The 12,075-nt window shown below is 45.3% G+C and overlaps 1 protein-coding gene and 1 long non-coding RNA gene across 2 annotated transcripts in view; both read right to left on the reverse strand.

Moving 5' to 3' along the window:
* The window catches only part of RAD21 (RAD21 cohesin complex component), a 38,650-nt gene extending 31,832 nt beyond the window's left edge, over positions 1-6,818 (reverse strand). Inside the window, exon 1 of the mRNA XM_082258170.1 lies at positions 6,627-6,818. The gene's annotated coding sequence lies outside the window, so the exon portion shown is untranslated. The remainder of the gene's footprint in view (positions 1-6,626) is intronic.
* The window catches only part of LOC309556979, a 462,428-nt gene that overhangs the window by 288,582 nt on the left and 161,771 nt on the right, over positions 1-12,075 (reverse strand). The window lies entirely within an intron of this gene.

A 12,075-nucleotide genomic window follows, 5' to 3' on the forward strand; every position in this document is an offset into this window, starting at 1 on the left:
TGAATACTTCTAATGGACCCAGGCAGGTTAATTTGTGCTGCCAAATGATCCAAATATTCAGATTTCGGTATGTACTTTCCGTTGCAGACAGGGCAGCACAAAACTGAGACCAAACTATACAGCCTATTATTTATAGCAAACTTGCTAGGATACAAATATGGCGGCTGCCCTTGTTGACGCATGTTTACCCATTTACCGCACAGCCTATAGTAATATGACAGCTGCGGGAGCTCCCTGGTTCCAGGAGATCATAGGATGTACTTTGAGTAACACAGCGGACACCAATAGCATGACAGCTGTACACCATGCATGGCTTTTAATGCATATAATCACATTGCCAATCACAGCTATCCCAATAGTACATAGCGGATATGAACGGATGCAATTTATAAAAATGATTGCTTATAACAGTGATCATCATTGTTATAAGCAATGTAAAAAAAAAAAAAATCCTGATCTACCTTCCCAGGAGTAGTGTCACTATTGTAACACTGCACTGCTTTGGTCACAGTATATCCCCAAAAATTAACTACTTCGGCTGTGGAAGGTTTGCCCCCCCCCTTCATGACCAAGCCATTTTTTTTTGCGATATAGCACAGTGTTGCTTTAACTGACAATTGTGCGGCCGTGCGATACTGTTCCTAAATAAAATATTTATGTCCTTTTCCCCCCCCCCCACAAAGAGCTTTTTGGTGGCATTTGATCACTACAGTGTTTTTTTCAAAAAAATGTCGGTCTTTGTTTTTAGCGCAGAAAAAATCACATTCTCATCAATTTAGGCCAATATGTATTCTGCTATGTTTTGGGTAAAAAAAAAAAAAAAATCCCAAGCAGCGTATATATTGATCGGTTTGCGCAAAAGTTACAGCGTCTACAAACTATAGTATATTTTTACTTTTTACTAGTAATTGTGATGATCAGCAAATTATAGCGGGGCTTCGATATTGTGGCGGACAAAAACGAACACCTTACACTTTTTGGGGACCAGTGACACCACTAATACAGTAATCAGTGCTAACAATATGCACTGTCACTGTACTGACACTGGCAGGGAAGGGACTAACATCAGGGGTGATCAAACCATTAAATGTGTGCCTAGGACGTGCTTTCTAACTGTGGTGGAGGTGCTTTTACAACTTGGAAGATATGGATCTGTGCGTTTCTGCTTCACAGAAACACAAGATCCATGTCTTCTGTACTCACAGAATGACAGTGAGCCTTGTTTACATTGGAATGTCATTCTGTCCGAGTAACGAACAATCAGGGGGTCCCAGCAGACAAAGTCTGCAGCTCCCGCTATGTAAAATCATATAGATTATATTCGTGATTCTGCAGAGCAGCATATCTGCTTTGTGGTAGGCGTAAAGGGATTAATATATATTAAAGTACTTAAAAAAAAAAGACTCACCAGTCAGTTTCGCTGATCACTACATAGACCTATGATGCTACTGTACTGCACCGTGTTTTTTTTTCCTCTTCTCTTAAAACATTAAACTTCAAATAGGGTTGCGCTGATGCTAGATATTGTTACAACTAATTATATATATATATATATATATTATATATATATATATATTCGCGAAAATGCTCCGATACCTGGAAGAGACATCAGCTTGGGAGCGGAACTCCTCCCCCCTCTGGCCAGCTGTCTCCTCCTCCCAGTGGCGTCGCTAAGGGGGGTGCAGACCACACCCAGGGCAGTCTTTAACGTGTGGAAAAAGCCTCCACCAGTGGCAGAACTCTCAGCTAGTCCAAGTGCTGCCTGTCAAAGTGATTGGTTTCTGGGCCCGCCTAGCAACCAATTAAGTGCAAGGAGGCCCTGGCAGAGGAGGGGGGGGGGATGTAACTTCCTCCTCCTGAGCTGCTCCGCCTCCACCTACTTCACACTTCACACTGACAACAGAAGGGCTGGGAGTCTGAGGAGACTTTGTATCTGGACAAGGACGCTGCTGAGCTGGATGGCCAGGAGTCTGAGTGCAAAACAGACCAGGACACTGCTGATGTAAGGGAGCAGAGCTCCTGTGATGGCTGCACACAGAGGAGCAGAAATCACACCGGTGTATCTAAGAGAGAGGGAGGACAGGGTTCCCCAGAGCTGTGTACATTGACTTCATCACCACCACCCACAGTTCCTGTACCACGCCTGCAGTCTGACCATCTCCTGTACCACACCTGCATGTTGCCGCCTCCTCTCCACCTGCTGTCCCCTGTGCCCCCCTATCTCTTCCCAATGACCCTCCCACCCCCCCCCACCCCCAGCAATCACAGCCTTTTCAATCCAAAACTGCTTGATAGCCAACGCTCTTCTCTGCTCCAACTGAAATGGATTGGGCCTTGGCAACCAATTAGCACACCCAAGGAGGGTTCAGCTTCAGCCCATTTTTAGATTAGAAACACATCTCCGATATGTTTAACCTAGAGGGTGTTTCTACTATGGTGACCGGTTGGGTGCGTAGCCTCGCAGTTACTTGGTTCTCCTGGACTTCTGTGGCACGCATCCGCCTTACCCCCTTCCCCCCCCCCTTGATTTGGGCCACGGCCCCCCTCTCTATTCCTCCCCCCCTTCATTGTTAAGTTAGGATGTCTTTTGATATCATGGTGTATTTTACATGCTTGCCTTACAATTGTTTTATGGGCAATGTCTGCCCCTGTGTTTCTTTGTTATTGTTTTGCAAAACTTAAACACCTTTTAGAAAACACACCTCCGAGACAACTACTGTCTTGCTAAAGAAGCTGAGAGTAAAGATGATGGACTGGCCATTCATGTCTCCAGACCTAAACCCTATTGAGCATCTGTGGGGCATCCTCAAACGGAAGGTGGAGGAGCGCAAGTTCTAACTTCCACCAGCTCTGTGATGTCTTCATTGGAGTGGAAGAAGTCTCCAGTGGCAACCTGTGAAGCTCTGGTGAACTCCATGCCCAAGAGGGTTAAGGCAGTGCTGGAAAATAATGGTGGCCACACATAACATTGACACTTTGGGCCAAATTTGGGCATTTCACTTAGGGGTGTACTCACTTTTGTTACCAGTGGTTTAGACATTAATGGCTGTGTATTGAATTATTTTGAGGGGACAGCAAATGTATACTGTTAGACCCTGTTCACGTTCCCGACTTGCTGGGGCGACCTGTGAAGTCGCTATGCACCGCGACCTCGGAGCGGCCGGCACGGACTTCATATCATTGAAGTCAATGCAGGTCGCTCCAGGTCCCCCCAAAGTAGTACAGGACCCTTTTTCTAAGTCGGAGCGACTTGTGTCGTCGCTCCTATTAGAATGGGTCCTGTGCTAATCTATGGCAGGCGACCAAGTCGCTCCAGTGTGAACCGGCTCCTATACAAGCTGTACACTCACTACTTTACATTGTAGCAAAGTGCCATTTCTTCAGTGTTGTCACATGAAAAGTTAGAATATATATAATACTGACAAAAATGTGATGGGTGTACTCACTTTTGTGAGATACTGTATAAAAGCATAGGATACTGGGTTTACAAGTGCCAAGAAAGGAATCTTAAGGCTGGGTTCACTCTGGTGCAAAGCAGGCACCACAGAGATTCCTGTGCGGGTTCGGCATCGCTTCCGAATCGCAGACAGTTCAAACTGCTCTCTGAGAACCGCTGCCGGTGTCCATATAAAGTTTAGGACATCCCCAAAATTGGTTCATAGATCGCAGTGCAAACTGTGGAATCAGATGGGATCGGAACCCACGCGATCTAAATCCAGTGAGAACCAAAAAACAAAAAGTTCTGCACCGTTTTAGTGTTAATGTGATTTCAGTCATACAAAATAAAATGTATGGCTGAATTCACATAACACAGACATCACAGGTGATCTGCACAGCAACGTGGTGCGAATCAAATGCTATGTCTGCAATCGCATAAGTGTGAACCCAGTCTTAATCATGTTTATCCATAAAAGTCCGCTCTCTGCTGAAAACGGGTCACCGGAGTGCAGAACACACTGATCTCCTGTGATTCATAGATGTACAGCCAAACGAGCTTTTTAATTTGCAGATGCAGCTGTAAGGCTCCGGTGACTGCTATAGTTCTGTGTTTAGATTCGAGAAATCTCGGCCATTGAAACATATCGGTCGAAAATTGTGTTATCGGCATTTGGCTGATGAGAAAATGGTGCCACGATTTTATTGCGGAATCTGCTCTTATCAGGTCTCTGAGGTAGTAACCCGGAAGCGATGTTGAGACATCACTTCCGGTTACTGGAACCTTAAAGGCACCAGATTTAAAATAAATAAATAAAAAAGACAGTTTTCAAAACAGCCAAACTTGGTGTTTTGAATGCTTTTAAGTGCAAAGGAGGGATTTGGGGTCTTATAGACTTATCTGCTGGCAGATCGCTATCTCTCACCCACTTGCCGTAAGTGATACCGCCCGGCATGACAATGTGACCTCTGAGATCGAATGCCAGACGGAGCGGTATCACCCGGCTGTCACTTACAGCAAATGGGTGAGAGACGGATCGGTATCGGGTGGGTGGGAGATGCAGCGGGTGAGAGAGAGCAGTATTGAGTGGATGCGGAACGGAGCGGTATCACCTACGGCAAGTGGGTAAGAGATACAGATCTGCCAGCAGATCTGCTAATGAGGAATTGCTTATCTTTAATTTGTACATATGAGTGGCATCTTCAATAACATTTGTAAACGGAATTATGCTATGTGACATTTTACCCTTACATGAGCAACGCATCACCCCCTAATGGTTGGAGGAGACGACTAGTCTTAGACCGTGACTGGATGTACAAAATATCGGTATTGGCAACGGCAACGAAAAACTGATATGGGTTGATCCCTAGTTCCTGGTGTTCAGCCTGCTCTGGGCTTGATGTCAGGAACAGCCCACAACTCAAGACTACTGGTGAACTGGGGGTGCCAGACCGATCTTGTGTGCACAGAGGGTTAAAGGGGTTATAAACTAGGGATAGACTGATTATTGGCAAGGCCGATATGCACTTTCCCCATTATATTGGTATCGGCCCTCGCCTTGGACAGCCTCGTTTGGAGTCAGGACTAGTCTTGTGGGAGTGCATCACAGCCATACATCCACAGGCCCTGTACCAGCCAGCCAGCCACAGACAGACAAGACAAGGTGCCAGCCAGCCACAGACAAGACAAGGTGCCAGCCAGCCACAGACAAGACAAGGTGCCAGCCAGCCACAGACAAGACAAGGTGCCAGCCAGCCACAGACAAGACAAGACGCCAGCCAGCCACAGACAAGACAAGACGCCAGCCAGCCACAGACAGACAAGACGCCAGCCAGCCACAGACAGACAAGACAAGGTGCCAGCCAGCCACCTACCAGCAATTCCACATTAGCAGATCAGTATCTCTCACCCACTTGCCGTAAGTGACAGCCGGGTGATACCGCTCCATCCGGCATTTGATTTAAGAGATCACGTGGTCACGCCAGGTGGTATCACCCAGGTACAACTTACGGCAAGTGGGTGAGAGATACCGGTCTGCCAGCAGATCTGCTCCTGTGGAATTGCTTACATCTTTAATTTGTACATATGTGAGTGGCATTTCAATAACATTTGTAAACGGAATTATGCTAAGTGACATTTTACCCTTACATGAGCAATATTTGGACTATAGGCAGTTCTGGGGGCGATACAAATATATTGGCAAACGTCAATATCGTCCCCTCAATATATCGGCCTTGCCGATAATCGGCCGATCCCTACCAGGAACAGCCCACTGCTGGATCATGGGGGGGAGCACTGTTTGCCAGTAGAAAGCCGGACCAATCTGCTTTCTCCTCACCCCCTGATAAAACAAACAAGCACCTGACCCTGTGCAGAGCAGGCACAGCCCCGCTACATGAGAACTGATCTACTTTTTTATTGTGCCTTAAGTTGGGCTTCAAAATAAAAGCTTTTGTGGACACAAGAATGGTAACAGAGGGGGAATATTGCATTGGGGGACACTAGTTCTTGTGACACCCTGGGAGTTTGGAGGGATTTCCTCCGACTTCCTGTTTTGATTGTGGAACAGGAAGTGAAGGGAAATCTCCCCTAAGGGACGCAGATGGTAACAATGAACCTGACAAGGTGTTATTACCCCCCTTTACTCAGTCCAAAACAGAAACATACAAAAAGTTTTCCCTATAGCCTTACTTTATTACAGCTGTAAATATTCTGCATGTGAAACTTCTATAAGAACTGATGTCAGGCACAGGAAGAAGTAGTGCGCCCCCTGGGGGGTGATGTCAGTCTGGAAGCAGCAGGTTGCCAGTGTGGAAGTTCCCTGCCAGCATGGTGGAGTGGAGTTGCCCCCATTCTACACACAGATCACTACCAGAGACAGTCCTCCCCCTCCCCCCTCTGGGAGATCCGCTGAGTTCCCCGGTATATGAGAAATACAGCCGGCAATTCCTCCTCCCTCCCCCCGATATAGAAGTTATCACTATATAACATTATGTCCTTCATATCCGACCCTCCGGTGACCGCTCCTCCACACCCAGCCCGTGGAAAGGCCTCAGGACAGGCCGGGGATCGTAGTGCGGCCTGCACCGCCAGCCCGCCATATTAGCGGCGGCCTCGGGTTAAAGCACAGGCCCCGGCGCGGGCCTCTCCCTCCTCCGTTCTTTTCCCCCCGCCCCCTTCCGACACTCACCGCCGCGTGCTGCTGGCGCCGCCGTCCGCTGAGGCCGCTTCTCGTCTCCCCCTCCTTCTCTCGGGCTCAGCCGCTGCCACTTCCACTCAAACAAACAAGATGGCGGCCGCGCCCCTTCCTGCCGCCCAAATCGCGCGTTCAAATCCGCAGGATGTTTACTGATGAAATACCACACAGGGGGGGCGTCACCACCGAGACTGGAGGACGGGAAAGAGCGGAGACGCCGCGTCATGGCGTCACAGGGCGGGGCGCGTCCGGGTGAGGGCGCCATGTTGGTGGAGGAAAGCTCAGCGTGTGTTTCCTGTAGCTGTAAAAGCGTACAAACTTGTATTGTGAGGGGGCTGCTAGTGCTGGAGTCTTCTATAAAAGAATTGTGGAATAATGGGCTTCATATGTGTCTTAGTTGTGTCTTATGTCTTCATATGTGTCTTAGTTATGGACTTGGGTCCTTTGTACACTTCAATAAAGTTGTCCTGGTAAAAAAAAAAAAAATGCAAAAGTACTAATTAGAGCTGAGCTGTCATTCAATAAAGTGACCATGATGTCACAAAAAAATAAACACAATACAGGTGCATCTAAAAAAATTCGAATATCATTAAAAATAATTAAATTCAAGAATTGAAACTCATATATTTTAACCACTTCAGCCCCAGAAGATTTTACCCCCTTCCTGACCAGGCCCTATTTTGCGATTTGGCACTGCATTAACCACTTAAGCCCCGGAGGATTTGGCTGCTAAACGACCAGAGGGCATTTTGCGATTCGGCACTGCGTGACTTTAACGGACAATTGCGCGGTCGTGCGACGCTGTACCGAAACGAATTTGGCGTCCTTTTTTTCCCACAAACAGAGCTTTCTTTTGGTGGTATTTGATCACCTGTGCGATTTTTTGATCACGCGCTATAAACAAAAAAAGAGCGTAAATTTTGCAAAAATAGCAATATTTTTCCCTTTTTTTTATATGAAATTCCCCCAAAAAAAAATGTAAAAATCAAAATTTTTTAATATTTTCGGCCAATTTGTTTTATGCTACCTATGTTTGGTAAAAAAAATCGCAAAAAGCGTATTTTGATTGGTTTGCGCAAAAGTTATTGCGTTTACTAACAAAGGGAAAGATTTTTGTCATTTTTGTTGTTTTTTTTTTTAACGCGTAATGGCGGCGATCTGCGATTTTTTTTGCGGTACTGCGACATTGCGGCGGACAGATCGGACCCTTGACTGACATTTTTGACACTTTTGGGGTTACCAGTGACATTTCTACAGTAATCAGTGCTATACATATGCACTGTTACTGTAAAAATGCACTGGTAGTGAAGGGGTTAACTTTATTTGAGAGGGAGGGGCTGTGTGTGTCCCTAGGGGCGTGATTCTAACTGTGATTGGCTGTGGCTTCAACTGTATGCAGAGTGATCAATGGATCTACATAGTAGATCCATGTGATCAGCTCTCATACAGAGAGGAGAATGACAGGCAGCTTGTTTACACAAGCTGCCTGACTATCTCCCTCTCCCCCGCCGATCGCAGAGTGGCCGGCGGCGATCGGGTCCGCCGGTCACGCGCGCGGGGGGGTCCGTGACCACGCGGGAGCGGGAGCGCGCCTCCGGCGGCGCGCGCTCGCTCCCTAAACCCTCACAGGCGAGCGACGTAGACCTACGTCACTTTGCCTGTGAGGGGCTGACCGCCGCCGTAGATAGTCGTGCGGCGGTCGGCAAGTGGTTAATTTAACGGACAGTTGTGGAGTCGTGCGACGCTGTACCCAAATAAAATTGATGTCCTTTTTTCCAACAAATAGAGCTTTCTTTTGGTGGTATTTGGTCACCTGTGTGATTTTTATTTTTTGCGCTATAAACAATAAAGTGCGACAATTTTGGAAAAAAAATAACTTTTCACATTCTGCTATATGACATTCTCAAAAAAAAATTTAAAGATCAAAAATTTTTAACATTTTAGGCCAATTTGTTTTCTGCTACATATTTTTGGTAAAAGAAATCGCAATAAGCTTTGACCAAAGTTGAAAAATGCCCTTGCTCCAAGTGTAGATTATTTTCGTACCTCCTGAAGCCTGATTGGAAAACTCTTAGGCTGCATTCACACTTGAGCGTAGCGTTTTTTACCGCGATTTTTACCGCGATTTTACTGCGATTTTTTCAGGCGTTTTTCATTGACATCTATCAAAAACGCTGGTAATCAGCCCAAAAAGAAGCTCATGTACTTTTTTCAGCTACAGGCGTTTTGCAAAACGCTCAGATGTGAACAGGGGCCATTTAAATGAATGGGGTTTTACTTGTTGGGCGTTTTGGAAGCGTTTCTTTTAAACGTTTTTGGAGCTGAAAACGCCCAGGTGTGAATGGAGCCTTAGGACGTTGCTAGGTGACTACTAGTTATTACTGTTCACCCCATCCATCACAGGAGTGAGCTCTCCAATGCTGAGCTCAGCTATGAATCAGAGAAAAAGTTCACTCCTATGATGGAAAAGGTAAATAGTAATAGCTAGGAGTTCCCTAGCAACATCTTAGGTATTTGCCAATCCCGCTTCATGAAGTATGGAAATTACCTACATAGTTACATAGTTTGTGAGGCTGAAAAAAGACATCAGTCCATCCAGTTCAAACTATGATGTGTGTGTGTGTTTGCTGTTGACCGTACATTGTACATTGTATGTATGTTGTGGTCTTTAAGGTGCCCATCTAATAGTTTTTTTAACCTCCCTGGCGGTATGATTATGTCAGAAATTCTGTACCAAAAGCGGTACAATTTGTTTCATGGAAATTTGGCGTTATGTATTATAGGCCTACAATTCTTAGTAATTATTGACTTAAACCTGACCAAAACAAGACTCTAGTAGACATCCCAGATGTGATAAATTTGAAACACAAACGCATGAATTATAATCTAATCAATAATATAATTTTATTATTTAATATATAATATAATATATATATATTATATTATATATACAGTTGTATATGTATATATATGTGTGTATATATATATATATGTGTATGTATATATATATATATACAGTATATATACAGTATATATATATATATATATATACATATATATATATATATATATATATATATATATATATATATATATATATATGTATATATATATATATATATATATATATATATATGTGTGTGTGTATATATATATATATATATATATATGTGTGTATATATATATATATATATATATATATATATATGTGTGTGTATATATATATATATACAGTATATATGTGTGTGTGTATATATAAATGTTATGTGTGTGTGTTTGTGTTTTGTGCAACGTTCAATGTTTGAATTTCCCTCCCTAGTTCCGCTCCCATGCAGCATTGCTGCTGCAGGGAACGGAACCAGGAAGTCATCACACCGACGGAGGACGGACGCTGGCGATCTCAGCAATGGGAGATCATCGCTGGATCGCCAGGAGAAGGTAAGAGACCGCTGCGCGCTCTGCCAATCCACCCCGAGCGTGACTCGGGGATACCGATAACAGCATGGAAAATCCACCCCGAGTCACGCTCGGGGATACCGCTAGGAGGGTTAAACTATCGATGCTCCCTGCTGATACGACTGTTTGTGGAAGAGAATTCCACATCCTTACCGCTCTTACAGTGAAGAACCCCTTACATATTTTAAGGTTAAAACGCCTTTCCTCTAGTTTTAGTGAGTGGCCACGTGTCTTATTGTATTCCCTTTCTCTGAATAGTTTGTTCCTTATGCTAGGGTCGCCAGTACAGTATTTGTACATTGATATCATATCCCCCCTCAATCGTCTCTTCTCCAGAGAGAATAGGTTCAGTGCTTGTAGTCTTTCCTCATAGCTGATGTCCTCCATTCCCCTAATTATTTTTGTTGCCCTTCTCTGGACTTTCTCCAGTTCCAGCACATCCTTCCTGAGGACCGGTGCCCAGAACTGGACAGCATACTGCTACACCAAAGGCATTATTTAACTTTGTTCAAAGCTGCACAGTTTATTTTCATCTACAGACGCTCCTTATCTGCATAGGCATTTTTTGGTAAAGATGAACTATGCCTTTAAAGGGTTAGTTCACCTTTATAATAAACCTGCCCATGCATTCCAGTGTCCTCAGTACATTAAAGCGGAGTTCCGACCACAAAATCAACATAGTCGATTTTGGGCCATCCGCTTGCTCTAGCTCACCTGAAAAAGAAATGGGTAGTTAGGATTTTTTTTTTTTTACTTACCTTGTAATTGCAGAAAGAAAATACTCACCTTTTTTCCAATTCCTCCCTCGGCCGCACGGCCCGCACCGTCACTTCCGCTTTGCAATGATTCCTGGGAGCTGAACGTCATTGCTCCCAGGAATCAATGCGCCTGCACCGGCCCCAACTTCAGTTCCCGTGCAGGCATGCCCAGAATCTGTGCAGGGATGACGCTGCAGACCCGGAAGTGATGGCGGGGCCGGCGCAGTGCATCGTGGGACCGAAGAGGACGGAAGAGGATGCGGAAGAGGATCGCGCTGGCTTCAAGCTGCCCACAACTGAAATGGCAGCGCTGGAGAAGAAATTTTAAAAGTGAGTATTTCTTCTAAAAGGTAAGTGCGAACCGGGACAGATCAGAGGCTATCCATTGTGGAATGCACTAGCCCTGACTGTCCCGGGGGTATGTTCATTGAAATTTTTTTTTTGTGGCCGGAACTCCGCTTTAAGGCCTTGTTCACATGGAGAGTACATAACCGTACACCCATGGAGGACTATGCTTACCAGCACAGGGAGGAATAGGTTTTTACAGCTAAAAAAAAAGTGAGGTTGAAGGATTGTAAGAGGTGCATGAAAGTCAGCCAGCCCCCAGTCAGACTGGGGGCTGGCTGACTTTCATGCACCTCTTACAATCCTTCAACCTCACTTTTTTTTCTTGTTATAGGGATGGAGACGCCGGGCAACACCAGCTTGGGTCTCACATAAAGTCCCACCTAGTCCAATATGTTTAAGCAACCAGGGATGGAGACGCCTTGCTTACAGCTTGGTGCCTCATATAAAGTCCCACCGGGCGATTTTCCGTATACAGGGATGGAGACCAATAGCATGACCTGCTTGTCTCACACAAAGTCCCAAATAGGAAATTAGGGATTGAAAGGCATTGTGCTTTACAGGTCATGCCCCATACATAAAATCCCTTCCTATCTTTATACTGCATCCACCAAGGGGATGGAGGTGTAATGCTTCTCAGCTGGTCTCTTCCAGTTTGTACCATCGTTATAACCTAATTATTTGAGTTTTTGAGACAACAGCCAGTCATGGATGAGGGTGGGTTGGGGGAGGTTGGGCTGTCTCCCTCTCACCTGTCCCCCATCCATCCATTAGCAGCCATGTGCCTCCAGTGTGTGGACACTAAATTAGGAGTGTTAGGACTGCAGATATAACAGGGTGCCGTGAAGTGGCTCTGCAGCTTTCACATGCGTTTGCAAATGTGT

The sequence above is a fragment of the Pelophylax lessonae genome, assembly GCF_965119305.1.
Source record: "Pelophylax lessonae genome assembly, chromosome: 5".
Taxonomy (NCBI): Eukaryota; Metazoa; Chordata; class Amphibia; order Anura; family Ranidae; genus Pelophylax; species Pelophylax lessonae.